Raw genomic sequence first — 15536 nt, 5'->3', positions numbered from 1 at the left:
CATTACTTATTGAACTGCCCTCGTATTCAAACTCTCGAATGCCCGAGAGTTGTTTGTCCCTTTCTGCTATCAAAATACTTGTTTCTGGCATTTCCATCTATCGCATGCTTCGCAGAAATCGTCAAAATACGTTTCACGATACAAGAAGAAACTTGAAACTGTTAGCAAGCATTCTATATATTACCAGCTAAAAGTAAACGATACCAGTTTCGCGTCCTTGTTTCATTAAACGTCCGTAAAACTTCCGCTAGATAGACTGCCTTGGTAGCTGAGCGGTCAGAGCGGCAGACGGGTAAGTCGAGAGGGCCGGGTTCGCTTCCTAGCCGGGTCGGAGATTCTTTTTCTCCGCATGGGGACTGGGAGTTGTGTTGTCCTTAATGTCGTACCGTCATGATCGACATTACTATTGAGATGGCTGAATGGGCACGGCCCGAAATCCAATGAATTGAACATTTCTGTGACTGTATTGTAGTGCACTCTAGTGAGATATTTATTTACAAACTTAGGCTGCATTTAGTACAGTGGATAAAATTTCCAATGCCAGAAGGAAAAACTCTCTTTAATACCATCAAAACATTAACATTAAAAGGTCGAGTACCAGAACATAACGGAAAGCAATTCAAGAGTACAGATTCTACCACAATCGTATGGAAATTGGTATGATCACTTAATCGTCTTGATCGTCCAAGATGACTGTAAAAGCTGTACTCCGTAGCGACCACGCCCTCAAAGCTCTGCTACGTGGAGTTAATCGGAAAAGGTTGCTCCTGCTGCCCGTGAATACGGAAATATTCCTCAGGCTCTATATAGTGATGTAACTTAGCTGCAGAGAATTTTACATTAACTCGAGCGTCTACGTCCTGTATGCCCTATCAAATGCAAAACACTGACTCCACGCCCAAGGAAAATGATTCCTCATCGTTTGGTGGGAAGACACATTATCAAGCAGCCGGCACTAACAGAACTCTGTAACTTACTCAATCTAAAAACTCATTTGGACAGGGGGTCTCCCACCATTACAGAAATCCTTGCAGTCCTCTGTAACACTGCCTATCCTGAACCAAGGAAGAGCATGAAAATTCTTCTTTTAGAACCCAATAAATCTCCTAGTGGCACCCCTTCCCACCACTCAATGAACTTCCGTCCCAACTTTTGAGCAGGCTATCAACGTCTGCGCATATTTGTAAAAGACGTCTTATACAGACAACTCAACAAGCAACAAGTACTAACCTCTCTTCTTCCCATTTCTAGACTCAAAAAAGTCTTCGACCGTAATGGTATTCGGCCTCCAACCTCCACTGGCATGCTCTTCCAATCAATTACATCCTTCCTAATTGCTTTCTACAACCACTACCTCATTTTCCACCTAATTACAGCCTTGCTCCAAGGCTCTGTCCTGTCACAACGCCTTTCTTCTGGTTCCAAAGCTACCTATTCCCGTGTAGCTACTACAGAACACTAAGGATACGTCCTTTCGTGCCGACCAGCCTACCGCCACTTCATCTCAGTGTTCCACACAACTTTATCTCAAAAATTACATCACTTAGTGTAATCAGTGGCACCTTTCCATCAACAGTGTGGCAAACAGTGTAAGTTCCAAGACAGACTGACACCGGCAGGGTTCGTAGTGTTTGACGGGTTTTGAGCTACAATATATAATTCTTTCCGAGAAGATATATATTACCGGAAAAAAATTAGTACACATGGAAAGACGAAGTCGAATTTGATCCGATGGCGGCATATGCCACCCGGGGCATAACAGATGTACTGATAATGGTTTCAAAGTCGTCCGCCAACAGATAGCGTAGTGGCATAGCTATCAGAGTAGCATCTGTGTCTACCTCTTAATAGGGAATGCTGATAGCCAGAAGGTATAGTGTCGCGCAAACGTATGAAGCAAGCAGCAGGGGCAGCAGTGGCAGAACGTACAGCTACTGCAGCATAGGTTAGACGGGCTGTGAACCCAGATGCGTCAACACAAACTGCCCTGAACTGGTTATTAGCAATGGGAGTACTGGCACGCCCACCTCTGTCCTGTCTTCCCCCCACGCCACGTCGTCGGCGTGCACGGCTGGATTGTTGGTGTCAGGGGACCACTTGGAAGACAGGATGACGCGCCGTCGTCTTCAGCGATGAAAGCAGATCTGCCTACACGCAGGTGAAGGTCGTTTGCGCGTACGATGTAGTTCTAGTGAGCGTTGTCGTTGTAGAGAGAATTCATCCAAGACACATTGGCCCCGCACGTAGCTTAAAGGTCTGGGGAGTGATAAGCTACAACTCGCGTTCACCTTTGGTGTTTCTGGAGCGGACGCTTACCATCGCTCGGTACATGCGGAATGTTGTTAGACTCGTTCTTTTGCCTTCCTTGCAACAGGAACGCAATGTGTTGTCCCAACAGAATAATTTTCGCTCACCCACTGTCCGTAAAATTCAATGTGCTCTGCAAGACGTTCAGTAACTTCCTTGAGAAACACGATCTCCGGGCTTGTCTCCAATCGAGAATGCGTGGGAAATGATGGGACGAGAAGTGACTCATCCCTTTTTCCCAGGAAAGGGCAGATGTATCTAGTAGAAATTTAGGTCTAATGCTGAGGCCTACGGTCCCTTGACGGTGTTAAAAATTTGAGCTTCTAAGTCAATGCAATCAGCAGATACGACAAAATATGTTACATATTTTGGTACTCGCAGACTCACTCATAAAAACCTATAGATTAATGCGATATGTAGATGCGCGCCTAGCGGTAGAACGCATACCTGAAAACTGAGAGGCCGCGGGATCGTATCTCGGTCGGACCACGGATTTTTCAGTCTACGTTTTAACACTGCCTTGACCTCTGAAGGATGTGACGGAATAGCCAGGTACAACTTGTGGTTCGGATTTCACGTTATACAGCATGTCCCCTTTCCCCATTTGGATAACTGGGATAGTTTAGGGACACGCAAGTCGCCGAAGTGGCGTCCAATAGAAATACTTCCACCAGGGCGTGAGGCACACGAAATTATTATTCTCTGTGTGCATAATTAAGTTCGTGTAGACCCCTCACAGCGGTTTTTTTCTAATAGTTTTCATGTGGCAATACTTGAGGAGATGCTGAGATTGCACAACGTCACTTACAATTATTATTCTTATTTGCTTTTGTCAGGGATAATTGACCAAAACTGGTAATATTATCCAACATACGAATATTTAAGCGCACAGGAGAAAAAATTGTATTTTGAAATGAATCAAATTATCGGTATGTATAATGCGAGTCTGAGGCTATTTAGTTGTTATCTATGTACTACCACACAAGAATTAAAAAACTGTTAACCACAAACGCCGTCTTGAGTCATATACAGCGATGACACGAGGTATCCCATCTATTTCTCGTATTTCCAATGTCTGACCAGTCCCCAATAAGAAGATCACTCTTTTTAGTTTTTTACTAAGAACACTTCACGAAAAATTAAATATCATCAGCTATTTTTACAACAAAAATAGGAAAACGTACGATGATAACGAAAAAAGTTAAATACAATTAGCAAAAGGGAAAATCTATTAAACGACTGTAATGTAACTAACACTAACCGAACCCATCTAATCTAAGAAAACGAAGTATCACATGTGACATTCCTGGAGTAAATAGTGCCACAAACAATTTGCGTGAGTGACTAAATGATTCATACGGTAAGCTCGCGTCCTCTGGCTAAGAAGCTACTAATATCGACATGACACTAGGCGTCGTATGTAGGCAGGAAACTAGCAGGTGATGTTTCCCCAGTCAGTAGTCTGTAGTCTGATTTGAAGATACGCCCATCTGCTTAACTTCTGGACCACTCCCCAGTATATGCAGAGTAAACAGTAGCAAGCGTCCTCAGTAATCTGTGCCACATGTTGCTAATGTAACCCTGTTCTGGTTGACCCACCACATGTCACTAACCAGTTTCTGTTTTACACACATTTATATCTTCGATTATTGTATCTGACTCATCTGGGCATTTTATATGCCACTAAACTTTCAACGTTTTCCTTTAACATCACATTTCGAATGTCCTACCGTCATTTCGATCACATAGTGTAATGGCGGTTAAGAAGGGCACGCAGCCAAGTAATTATTCTTGCAAAAAATGTCAACTTTCATCGTCTAAGACTTATTGCAGTATTATAGGTTCCATCTGGGTCATCAGGCGACTGCACTCACTGTTCTACCTGCACAAAAAAAGTTAAAATGCTTCGGATATGTGATCCCATACTTCAGTTTTATTTCGAACGAAGCACGTTTCCTCCGTGTAATAAACATCAATGCGTGCATCATCTGTAGACTGGTAACGGCGTAATAAGTAGGTGATTTTTCGAGATTTAGACCAACTGCAGCATGGTTATTTCCTCACATCACACGAGTAACAGTCGTTATCTACACCCGCCGTGAATTATGTATCGTTATTCACAAATTTAACTCAGAACAATTTCAGAACTACTCTTAATCACCGAGAAGCTCATTTAAAACACGTTTGCTGCTCCTCTAATAAAATCAGTGGAGAAATCCGTCATCGTTATACAGGGCGATTCAAAAACAAAGATCAGATTACAAACTGTGGGAGACGGAAACGCATTGCGCCTGTCACTGGATAGAGGAAGGTTCAAAGTTTTATGTTCGCACAGACACTACATCATATTCTCAACATGAGCACCATGCGTTGCTCGAGGAACGTCAAAATGGTAGTCCATTGCATTCCACACACGAATCAACAGCTCCTTCTTTACTGAATCGACAGCTTCAACAATTCGGTTTCACAGTCTTGAAGAGTAGTTGCCATAGTTGGGACAAAGATTCTCTCTTCTACACAACCCCCCTCCCCCCCCCTCCCCATACACACACACACACATACACAAACAAAGAAAGTCGCAAGGTGAGAACTGGTGCTCTGGGAGGACAAAAACAGTGAACAAGACACTGCTGTCCACTTCTTCCAATGATGCCGCACTTCAAGGGGAAAGTGAGGCGGGGCGCTGTCATCGGTAAAAAATGAGACCATTGGAATGTTCATTGAAGTTGAGAAAATTTTGCATCAAGTCCAGGTATGACATTCCTGTCGCAGTTACCTCCGTAAAAAATAAATGTCCATTTCACTACAAACAAACAATAGCGTAGCTGCATCAAAGCTTTGAGCCTTCCTCTATCCAGTGACATGTGCAATGTATTTCTATCTTTTATAGTTCGTCTGTAATAAACAACTGAAATCTGTTCTTTCTTGAATCACCCTGTATGTAAACATATCGCTTGTTGTAACATCAAGATATCCAAATAGCTGATACCTCAGATCACTATTGGCGTACAATTTTTATGTCAGGCCTTTTATTCACTTATGATTTTTTTTTTATCAACAGTCCATCTATGTTTGGGAGTAACAGAATCAGAAGTACAATACTATAAGGATAAATGATCTATATTACCGTTTAATAAACCTAACTTTGGCACAGAAAGGAATGAAATATACAGCTATAAAACTCTTTGACAATCTACCCATGTCTGACAGACAAGTGTTTTCAACTGTAAATTTTGATGTTTCTCCGCAACAACTCCTATAATATAGAGAAATTCTAGAGTAAAAGTCATTTTTAAAGAAAAGAACCTGGAAATGGTCATTTTTTTTAATTGTATATAAGTGCTGTTGAGTTTTGTTGAGACGTTGCACATCATAACGTTAATCTTGAATTTGGTCAATGGACCAAGTAGCCAATTACACAAAAGAAAACGTCATAATTATGAGGTTGTTGGTCGGAATATCCCAAAAGGTAGGTTAATCCACCTAATCGGAATGAGTTTCCTTTCTCCGTGCACAGCGGCCTCCTACCTCGCGATGTATGAGACTCTTTTAATTCTATCTGATGACTGCGAGTAACCGTAATGGTTGTGCGTATCGTGCTGTGACGTATTTGGATAGTATGAGAGAAGGAAGATAGCGAAACACGGTGCCGGCATATAGCAGACCCACATTAACGTTCCATTAATGATTAAAGAAACATTTGGTAAACAAACACGTTTTCTTGTCGGAAATTTGAGGAGCCATATAACTGGTCACAGTTGTTTGGTACTCTGCCTTACTAAAATAGCATTGCGTGATAATGCGGGCACTGGCAACAGGTGCGCCATGCTTCAGAATCCGTCGCGACCGTACGTTTGCTGTTTTTAGCTTCAGCGGTCGTACGGCGTACTCCAAACACGCGAGCGTCCTCGGCGCCCGGGCACGCTACAACGCCCCCCACTACCTCTTCGCCTTGCGTACACGCCGCCTCCCAGGCAGACCATTCATAAGCAAGGCCGGCCAGCGACGCCGACGGTAACCGGCATGCACTCTGCTGCGCATGCGCACAAGCGAAGCAGGGCTGCCATCAGCCGACGAAACACCCTGACGCTTCTACCGCGGCGACCAATGAAGCGTTCTAGAAATACGAGTCAAAACTCCGCTGTAAATCATATCGCCATTCACCAGTTGAACATTATAAAGAATATACTATTTATCTGATAACCTGTCTGCTCACATCCTCTTTTCGCCCGATACAGTGGTTCTTTTTTTCTTTTCTTTTATTTTTTTTTCTCGCAGCACTAGAGCTTTACAGTTATATAAACTCAATGTTTGTAACAAAAATGGGCCATAGGGTCAAAATAGGAATACAGGTTTGTGTTCTATGTTATTGATGACGCAGTGTGTTCTACCTAATGTGGGCGCTCCAAATACTACGCCCACTCTATGAAGACTAGACGAGGTACGTGTTGAGAGTAGCTGACTCGGTAGGTAATTCTTTCCAATTGTTACCAACATTGGTTACTAGGTAACTCACTGCTTAACCTATTTAAAATGTCAATAAGTATTCAAAACGTAATTAAACGTAACTAGTCGCTTCTATATTCGTTTATTTCGGGGTCAGTTAACGATGGCGGTGACCGGAAGGATTAATACCGATCGATGCCACTCCATTTTCTCCGTTCTTAACGATTCAGCTAATCCCATCGGCCCGACAGTCTTCTTGAAGTGCGTGTATAGTGTTAAACAATCTACTCGACGTACTGAAACAAGTAAAGGATGGAAAGGGCAAGATATTTTGCTACACGTTTATTTTTGTATTTAGCGATACACTGAAACAACAGTTCTGAGGGGGAAAAAAATTAAAAATTGGTTTATGTCACGACCATCCCTTGCGTCGCAACCAGCCCACTATATCGTCTACATACAAAAAAAAAGACTGTTTTCATGCGTAGTTTACTAGCACAGTACTCTCCTAAAATATTAGTCATTGTGACTTTACTAGCAAATCTCTTTACTACCCAGAAAACTGACTTAAATACTTAGTGATACAAAGTATACATAACGAAAACAACATTAATTTTCTTGCCAACTTTATCGTCTAAGGCATACGAAAATAAGACAAATTCGGAAAACATGGGTTCACAAGACAGTGGCTTGCTCTTTGCTCTCAATAATTAGACATAAATTTTGTCCCCAACTTTTGTCAGCATACCACACCAGCACACCACGTGCGTTATTCCGCGGCACGAAATTTCTGCACACTCACGGCGACAACGTGGAGCTGTTTCATGACAATGTTATTAGGAAAAAAGCGACAACCAGTTTCTCGTTTTCTTTGTTTGCCTGTGAGACTCGTGTCGCTTCTTTCCTCAACGCTGCGCCGACGAAGAGGAACAACACGATCTCATCAAATAGCTGACTCAGTCTGTCTGACCAGATGCAGCCAGGCTTGGGTAACAGCAGACATGATTACAGCAGATCCTCTGACCACATCGAGCACTAAAGAAATCTGAACCACGTGAAAAGAAAAGGCAGTTGGACAAGAACAGAAATCTATCTGACATCTTACCTACCAAGCGAGAGACCTCTCTGCCTGTTGGATGTCACACCGGCACTATGGGCAGAAACAGCGAACTGAAAATAGAGAAATAAAATTGTGTGAGGTATGCGTGTACACATATATTTCCAGAGTAGCAACTAGTGTACACTGAGTTGTCGCTATTGTCACACTCAACAACATACGAAAATTTGTCCTACTGATAACATTTCCATGCACTGGCAGTTATGTCACTCAAGAATTGACTGGATTTTCCATCGGTGATTGGCAAAACATGGGAACAACATTTCACTGGGAACACTTTCCTTATGTTCTACAAAATATTACTTATTTCATCACGAATCGGCGTTCGGCTTCATAGGCCGTCGTCAGGAGACAACTACATGTCACAAACACAGATAAAATGGAGTGCCAACTACGCAGATAATACTTATCCAGGAAATACAAAAGTGATGACTCACAGAAAGTTTACAAAGGAAAGTATTACGTTTTTATATCACCTTTGCGGAACAGGTTTTAACAGAAAACCACCCACACGATGTACACGTAGATCGTGAACTTTTACCGTAAAGAAAAGAAGAAAGATTACCCTCCTGGAAATTCTTGAAATCAATAAACACATGGTGCAAAATGTCAGCTTAGTTTTAAATGACCAAACTCAATTTCCTTTTCCCCTCTCTGTTAAATTACGTTTCAGTTATACAGATGCTAAATTGCAATTGCAAATTCAACTTCGTTTATCATCTGTTGTTAAATGTAACGATATCCACTTAAAAAGGTCTGTTTTTTTATTTTTATTGTACGGTAATATATCTGTTTGTGCATGATGTAAAAATCTATGTTTTTCCTTTGTAAATACTCCATATATCATATTTTTTTTGTTTTTTGTTTTCTGTGTATCGTCCGTATAAGTAATATCTATGCAAGTCGCACGTCATTCTACCTGTGTATGCGACATTCACTTGTCACTTGACGATGGTCTAAGAATCCTAGAGGGATTTCGTTACGAAATAAATAATATTTTGCAGCGCATCAGGAAAAAGTTTCTCAGTTAACGTCACTTTAGAATATTAGCCAGCAAACAAATATTTCATTATGTTGGAGTGTATATACAAAACGTCTACTGCATCCTTAGTTTCGCGCTGAATAACGCAATATTAATAAAGATAACAATTGCTGCAAGGTCATTGCCATTGCTCTTTCTGAGCGATTCAGTCCAATGGCTCAAAGGAAGCCCTGACTGAAGGTGAAAAAAGATGCAAACAAAAATTACATATAGAGTAACATATAGGAAGCCATCTAAAAGTTACAGCCACAGTAATAGAAAGAAATAAAGATAAGAAACAAGTAGTATTACACACATTGTAAACTTAACTCGATGTTCAGAACAGATAAAAAATTAAAGAAATGTAGAATAGATTAGCATGAAAATTCACATGTATGTTATTTTATATGTAAAGGAACACAGTAATCATCATGAGAGTAGAGTGTTACAAATAAACAAACAAATTATAGATAAATTACTTGGGTACGACTGTCGACAAGTCTTTCGCCGCCATTGCGCCCACTATCCAAACTCCACAGACTCTCGAGCTTACTTGGACCGACTATCACCCCTGGGATAAAAGATATGGCGGTAAGTGATGTAGCCACAGTCTGTGGTTTGTTTCCAGAATGAATCTTTCACTGTACAGCTAAGCGTGCGGTATTTTGATACTTTCTGACGACTGAAATTATGTGCTGGACCAAACCGCGAGCCGGCCGTGGTGTCCGTGCGGTTCTAGGCGCTTCCGTCCGGAACCGCTCTGCTGCTACGGTCGCAGGTTCGAATCCTGCCTCGGGCATAGATGTGCGTGACGTCGTTAGGTTAGTTAGGTTTAAGTAGTTCTAAGTCTAGGGGACTGATGACCTCAGATGATAAGTCCCATAGTGCTTAGAGCCATTTAAACCATTTTGAACCAAAAGGCGAACACGAAACTTATATAATAAATAGAAGCAGTGCGTGTCGCGTTTCGATAGAACATCTGCTGAGCACACCCCGTTAAATCAAGGGTCCGGATTAAAGTGACGAACGGGAACAGAGTTTTAATATATAATCATACGCGCCATTACACAGTGAAATACCTGCCACTGATGAATAAATTTATTTGCAAATTGAGATTTACAACCACATCTACACGACTGTAACAACAGTAATATCACAAATTGAGTCCGCCTTGATGCAAAACACCTCGTCATTCGTTTATTTCTTTACTATCCCAAACTAGTTTCGGCGACAAATATCACCATCATCAGCGGTGTTTTTTAATCTAAAAACATGCAGCAAATAGCATGATTATACACACAGTAAAACATTATTACATTTTTACTATTCGTCTTTTTAAATATAGTTTCCTATGGATACCTTCATACTACCTTATTTATTGTATGTTACAGCATCTTTCAAGCAATTATTGGTGCTGTTTGCGACATATTTTCTGTGCTCTTTTTTTCTGTTGTCGTTTTTTTCTTAGCGAACATCACGTCATCTGCAACCATGTGAGCGGCTGTTAGTGAACAAAACAGCTTGGGATAATAAAGAAATAAACGAATAACAAGGTGTTTTGCATCAAGGCTGACTCAATTTTTGATATTACTGTTTTTTCTATGCAAACACGGACCAAATGGAAGAGTCCAATATAAAATCTTGTACACGACTGTAATTCACATCGTGTTTTGCAGAGGGGGCATAGAACTGCTTTCTTTTGATTGCTTCTCTACAGTCCCACTCTCGAACAGACATGGGAGAATGGAACACCTAACTCTTCCGTGAGGGCTTTGTCTTCTCTTATTTATCAAGGTTGTCATTGTTCCGGATGAGAGTGTGGTGCAAGGTTCCTGTAACACTGTAATTAAGGTGTCGGAAAACTCAGTACACATGGACAGAAGCTTGAGTTCGAAGAAGACTTGGGATCGAGCACTCAGTTTATTAATATCTCGCCGGTCGTCTCATCCACCACAGCTAAAAGAATGTGCGTTTCATTGGCTCTGCGTTTCACAGCGCAGTCTCTGAATAACAAAAGACCACCAAAGGGCGTAGCGGGCGCCGAAAGTTGAATTCGGGTATAAATAACAACGCGATACTGTTAATATTTCACAGTCTGCTTGGAGACCAGGAAGGAATTAGACATAATAAAGTTTGCAGCATCGGAAGGAGGCGTCAGGTGGGTTGATCGTCGAAATATTTCGCATAAAAAATGGAACCAACGGCTCATCTGTACACCCAAAAGCGTACCATTTATCAGTCACGCCGGAAAGATCCGAGATATAACAAATGTCTTCTTTATGGTTGACACAAAACGTGCAAAAGCAATGAGATCATTTCGTGGTGAGAAAAAAACTGCTGCTTTATCGACTATTCATCACTAACAGTTCAGAAGTTTTAGCAGCGTTTGCTTTTAATTTACAGGCAGGAAACGAAGCAGACAGCTGTAGTAGCTCTCAGGTCAGATTACCAAGCAGTAACCTCGAGTCTGTAGCGTAGGAGTACGTTCGCGCCACCTTTACTGGCTGTAGTGTTCCATCTTAGTTTTAATGAAGGCTTTTATATTTCGACACACAAAAATGGTCAGGCACGTCGGACAAATATTCCTAGATGTGCTGCAAGGAAGTGATATTGAATTATGTTAGCATTAGCAAACATCAGGTTGTTAGTTACAACGTACAAAAAAGCAGGATGTGAAATTTCTGCAAGTATGTGATGATCGTGGTTCCTGACAGTAAATGAGACACAGTTCTGTCGATAAGTATGAATCAAATATGTAAGAAGTTATTCAACTGCACGTTGCAATCATCAGGTCCACCACTGCTGCTCTCTCTCTCTCTCTCTCTCTCTCTCTCTCTCACACACACACACACACACACACCTCTCTGAACTTGACACCATCTGCACAAAATGACACCCTTCATTTAAAATTAGACATCTACGATAGATGTCTTATAACTGTAAGTTTTAATTCAAATTGGTCAAATATTTGTTTATTTCTTGATACACACTGAAGCCAATCTTGGCCAGCTCCTCTAGGGGATTGGATGTGGTACTTATGCTCGGATCGTAGTAACTGACAAGTAAATCGTCGCCATTACGTTACCGTATCGTCCTCCGATTACTAAAATGGCTGAATGAGCCCAATCCGAAAGCCAATAAATTGAAATTTTTTAAAAAATCGTGGTCATTAACGTTTCTCTTTGGGTCATCTTCCTTGTGGATCTGTAGTTGCAGCGAAACATAATACACCCATTTCTTCTTCCTGCCCGCGAGAGCTGTTAGGTCTATGTGACCCAGAGGAAGTGTTTGTTCTAATATCCGCGATTCGCCTCACTTGCGTACAAGCAACACTTAGACAAAAAATTCGAATGCCTACACAGTTTTTACAGTATTTGCCAGTGTTTGTCATCATATTGCATTTGTAGTGCAATGGTAGGTTTCGGTTCAGTTTTGTGTTTTTTAACATCGAGATATTCCCAAACAAAAATATTTCGTGAAATGTAACAGATTTCCAAGCAACGGGTTCATGTGTTGTGTAGACAAATCAGCAACCTAAATAATTGTTTACCTTTTAGAACTTGTACTGAATCGACCCATTTTCCTTCATGATCATCACGTCCTCATTACTTACTTCCGGTCAAACGGGGAGCCGTTTAAAGAACATAGACGTACCAATGTTAGATGTCAGAGATATTATTTAGTCTACCACTTGTGACAACCTGCTGCCCTATGAAAATCTACCACGACAACTTCTTAACTCTCTGTATCTCCGACACCTAAAGTTATTACGTCCCCTATTTTGCGAGTTAATAAGCTCTCGTGTCTTTGCACCCGTACCTCCTCATAACGGAGCTCTTCTGCAAAAATTTTCCTCCCTTCGTTTCTGACCTGTCTAGTGTTCCGCAGCAGCACGCGTGAAATGCATCTCACGTTCCCAGAGTTCTGGTGTCACGCCGGTACGGAACGCCGTCATTCAGCCACGTTGCTACCAGACAGTGAGAAAGCAGGAGACAGCTCAGCAAATGCGTCACTGAGCCACCTGACAGCAGGTGCTGAGTCGGAAGAAAGCGTCGCCGTCTCCGATTCACGGACTCCAAGCCAGGGTCACATCCGTTCACAGTCACGACAATCTGTCCCGTAGAAGAGGCACATTTCGCTGCATATCTTACGACTCGACGAGTTGGGAAAAAATCCTCGACGAAAATGTGGAGATCGCCGTTTCGGCTCCTGGAAGCTGCGGAATTACGTTTATGAAGGGACTCCGTGAAAAAAGTCTATGTTGAATGACCCCGTGTCATACTTCGTGAACGAAGTCATTGTATGCTCTGCGTAAGGGCTAGCCTGTGTGGTCAGCTCATCGCTCTGCTAGTAGTTGGCAGCTTTCCAACGTATCGTCATACAATCTCACGCGGCTCTTTGCACTCCATTCCATCCTCTCCTGATTTCAAAGTCCCTAGCGGCAAAGGGAATCAAAAAATGGTTCAAATGGCTCTGAGCACTATGGGACTTAACATATGAGGTCATCAGTCCCGCAGTCCGGCCTCGAGCATGGATGTGTGTGACGTCCTTAGGTTAGTTAGGTTTAAGTAATGGCTCTGAGCACTATGCGACTTAACTTCTGAGGTCATCAGTCGCCTAGAACTTAGAACTAATTAAACCTAACTAACCTAAGGACATCACACACATCCATGCCCGAGGCAGGCTTCGAACCTGCGACCGTAGCGGTCACGCGGTTCCAGACTGAAGCGCCTTTAACCGCATAGGTTTAAGTAGCTCTAAATCTAAGGGACTGGTGACGTCAAGTGTTATGTCCCGCCGGCCGCGGTGGCCGAGCGGTTCTAGGCGCTTCAGTCCGGAACCGCGCGACTGCTACGGTCGCAGGTTCGAATCCTGCCTCGGGCATGGATGTGTGTGCTGTCCTTAGGTTAGTTAGGTTTAAGTGTCCCATAGTGCTTAGAGCCATTTGAAACATTTGAACCATGCAGGTGGCAGCAGCGTCATCTGGCGAGGAATGACTACTAGTCAGTCACACGCACAGTGCATATAGTATCAGTGATCCTGCTGTCCGTGTGTAGGACGAGAACGGCTCGCGACCTATCTCAGTTTCACACAGGGCATGAGCATTTCAGAAACTGCATGACTTGTCGGTTGTTCGAGGAGCACTGTGGCGAGTGTCTTCAATACGGGCGAAACCAACGTGAAACTACATCCAGACATCGTGGGCTCAGGCGGACGTTGTAGGCTGAGCAGACTGGTAAAACAGGACAGGTGGCGAACTGCGGCGGAGTTAACAACAGACTGGGCAGAATACAACTATGCCTGAACACTCAGTGCACGGAATACTTCTCGTAACGATGGGCCTCCACAGCCGACGATCCAATGGTAACATCGGCAGCTACGGCTGAAAGAGCACGTCACCATCGGCACTGGACGTTGGCGCAGTGGCAGGGAGTTGCATGATCTGATGAATCCGGTACCTTCTTCATCATGCCGATGGGTCGAAGCGAATCCATCGTCTTCCAGGGGAACAGCTTCTTGACACATGTACTGTAGGACGAAGACAAGCTGGTGGTGGCTGCACTATGCTCTCGAGAAAATTCACGTCCGCATCCATAGGTCCAGTGGAACTCGTGCAAGGCACCATGAAGTCCAAGAAATATCGTACACTGGATGCAGACTGCGCACACCCCTTTATGACGATCATGTTTTCCGACGGCAGTGGCATTTTTCAACAAGATAATGCGACATGTCACAAGGCCACGAGTATGATGGGAGTGGTTTGAGAAACACAGTGGCGAGTTCTAATTGATGTTCTAGCCCCCCAACTCACCAGATCTGGGATGTGATTGAACGTGGCGCCAGAGTTCAACGCTCTCCCTCTCCGGAATTTACGGGAATTAAATGACTTGTGTGAGCGGATGTGGTGCCAACTTCCTCCAGTGAACTGCCAAGGCTTCATTGCTTCCACGCCACGCCACGCCGCGTCGCCGCTGTTGTCCGTGCCAAAGGTGTACGTACCGGCTACTAGGTTGGCGGTCAACACGCTCTGCCTGATATTTGTATATCCGGAAGTGTGAGGTGAAACAGAAGCAAAGCATCGAACATAAAAAAGTGCACATCTTTCTGCGTATTTGAAATCAAAACCAGCTCCATTTCATAGACTGTAATACGCTTGGTCCTCCTTGACAAGTTGGTCCTGATGCTGCCACTCATGCATCTCTCACTCTTCGACGGCACTTCTGAATTCGCCAGGTATGTGATGGAGACTTCCTTCCTCGACGCTCTCCAAATTATGACCCGTCCCTCAGTCGCGTTCATATCAGGGAATAATGCACGCAACCACACTGAGAATGCACGTGGGAGCCCACCGAGTTTTTCTGCAATCGAAAGAGTGTTGAGAAAAATGTTTCCTTTCGGCAACATAATTTATCTAATGTTTTTATCATTTCTTATGATGCGTATCGGTCGTAGCTTTCATCAGATCAAAATAAGAAGAGGGATAAATATATTTATCTATTCGTAGTGTGATGGGTTGACGTGGTCCATTACCCCCCTCATTACAATGATAGGTGCCAGACTATCACTTATCACTGTACTGTTGATTACATTTGTTGACGATATACATTTTATCTATCCTTTCTACATCCGAGGAACGCTATGACC

The 15536-nt window shown here is 42.9% G+C and overlaps 1 protein-coding gene across 2 annotated transcripts in view; it reads right to left on the bottom strand.

Annotated features, from left to right (window-relative positions):
- The window catches only part of LOC126479202 (uncharacterized), a 687919-nt gene that overhangs the window by 520754 nt on the left and 151629 nt on the right, over positions 1 to 15536 (bottom strand). For both annotated transcript variants that reach the window (XM_050103765.1, XM_050103768.1), the window contains exon 3: positions 7859 to 7923. The gene's annotated coding sequence lies outside the window, so the exon portion shown is untranslated. The remainder of the gene's footprint in view (positions 1 to 7858; positions 7924 to 15536) is intronic.

Source organism: Schistocerca serialis, chromosome 1 (assembly GCF_023864345.2).
Source record: "Schistocerca serialis cubense isolate TAMUIC-IGC-003099 chromosome 1, iqSchSeri2.2, whole genome shotgun sequence".
Lineage (NCBI taxonomy): Eukaryota > Metazoa > Arthropoda > Insecta > Orthoptera > Acrididae > Schistocerca > Schistocerca serialis.
Note: the sequence above shows the minus strand (reverse complement) of the source record. Positions and strands in the feature narration are given on the sequence as shown.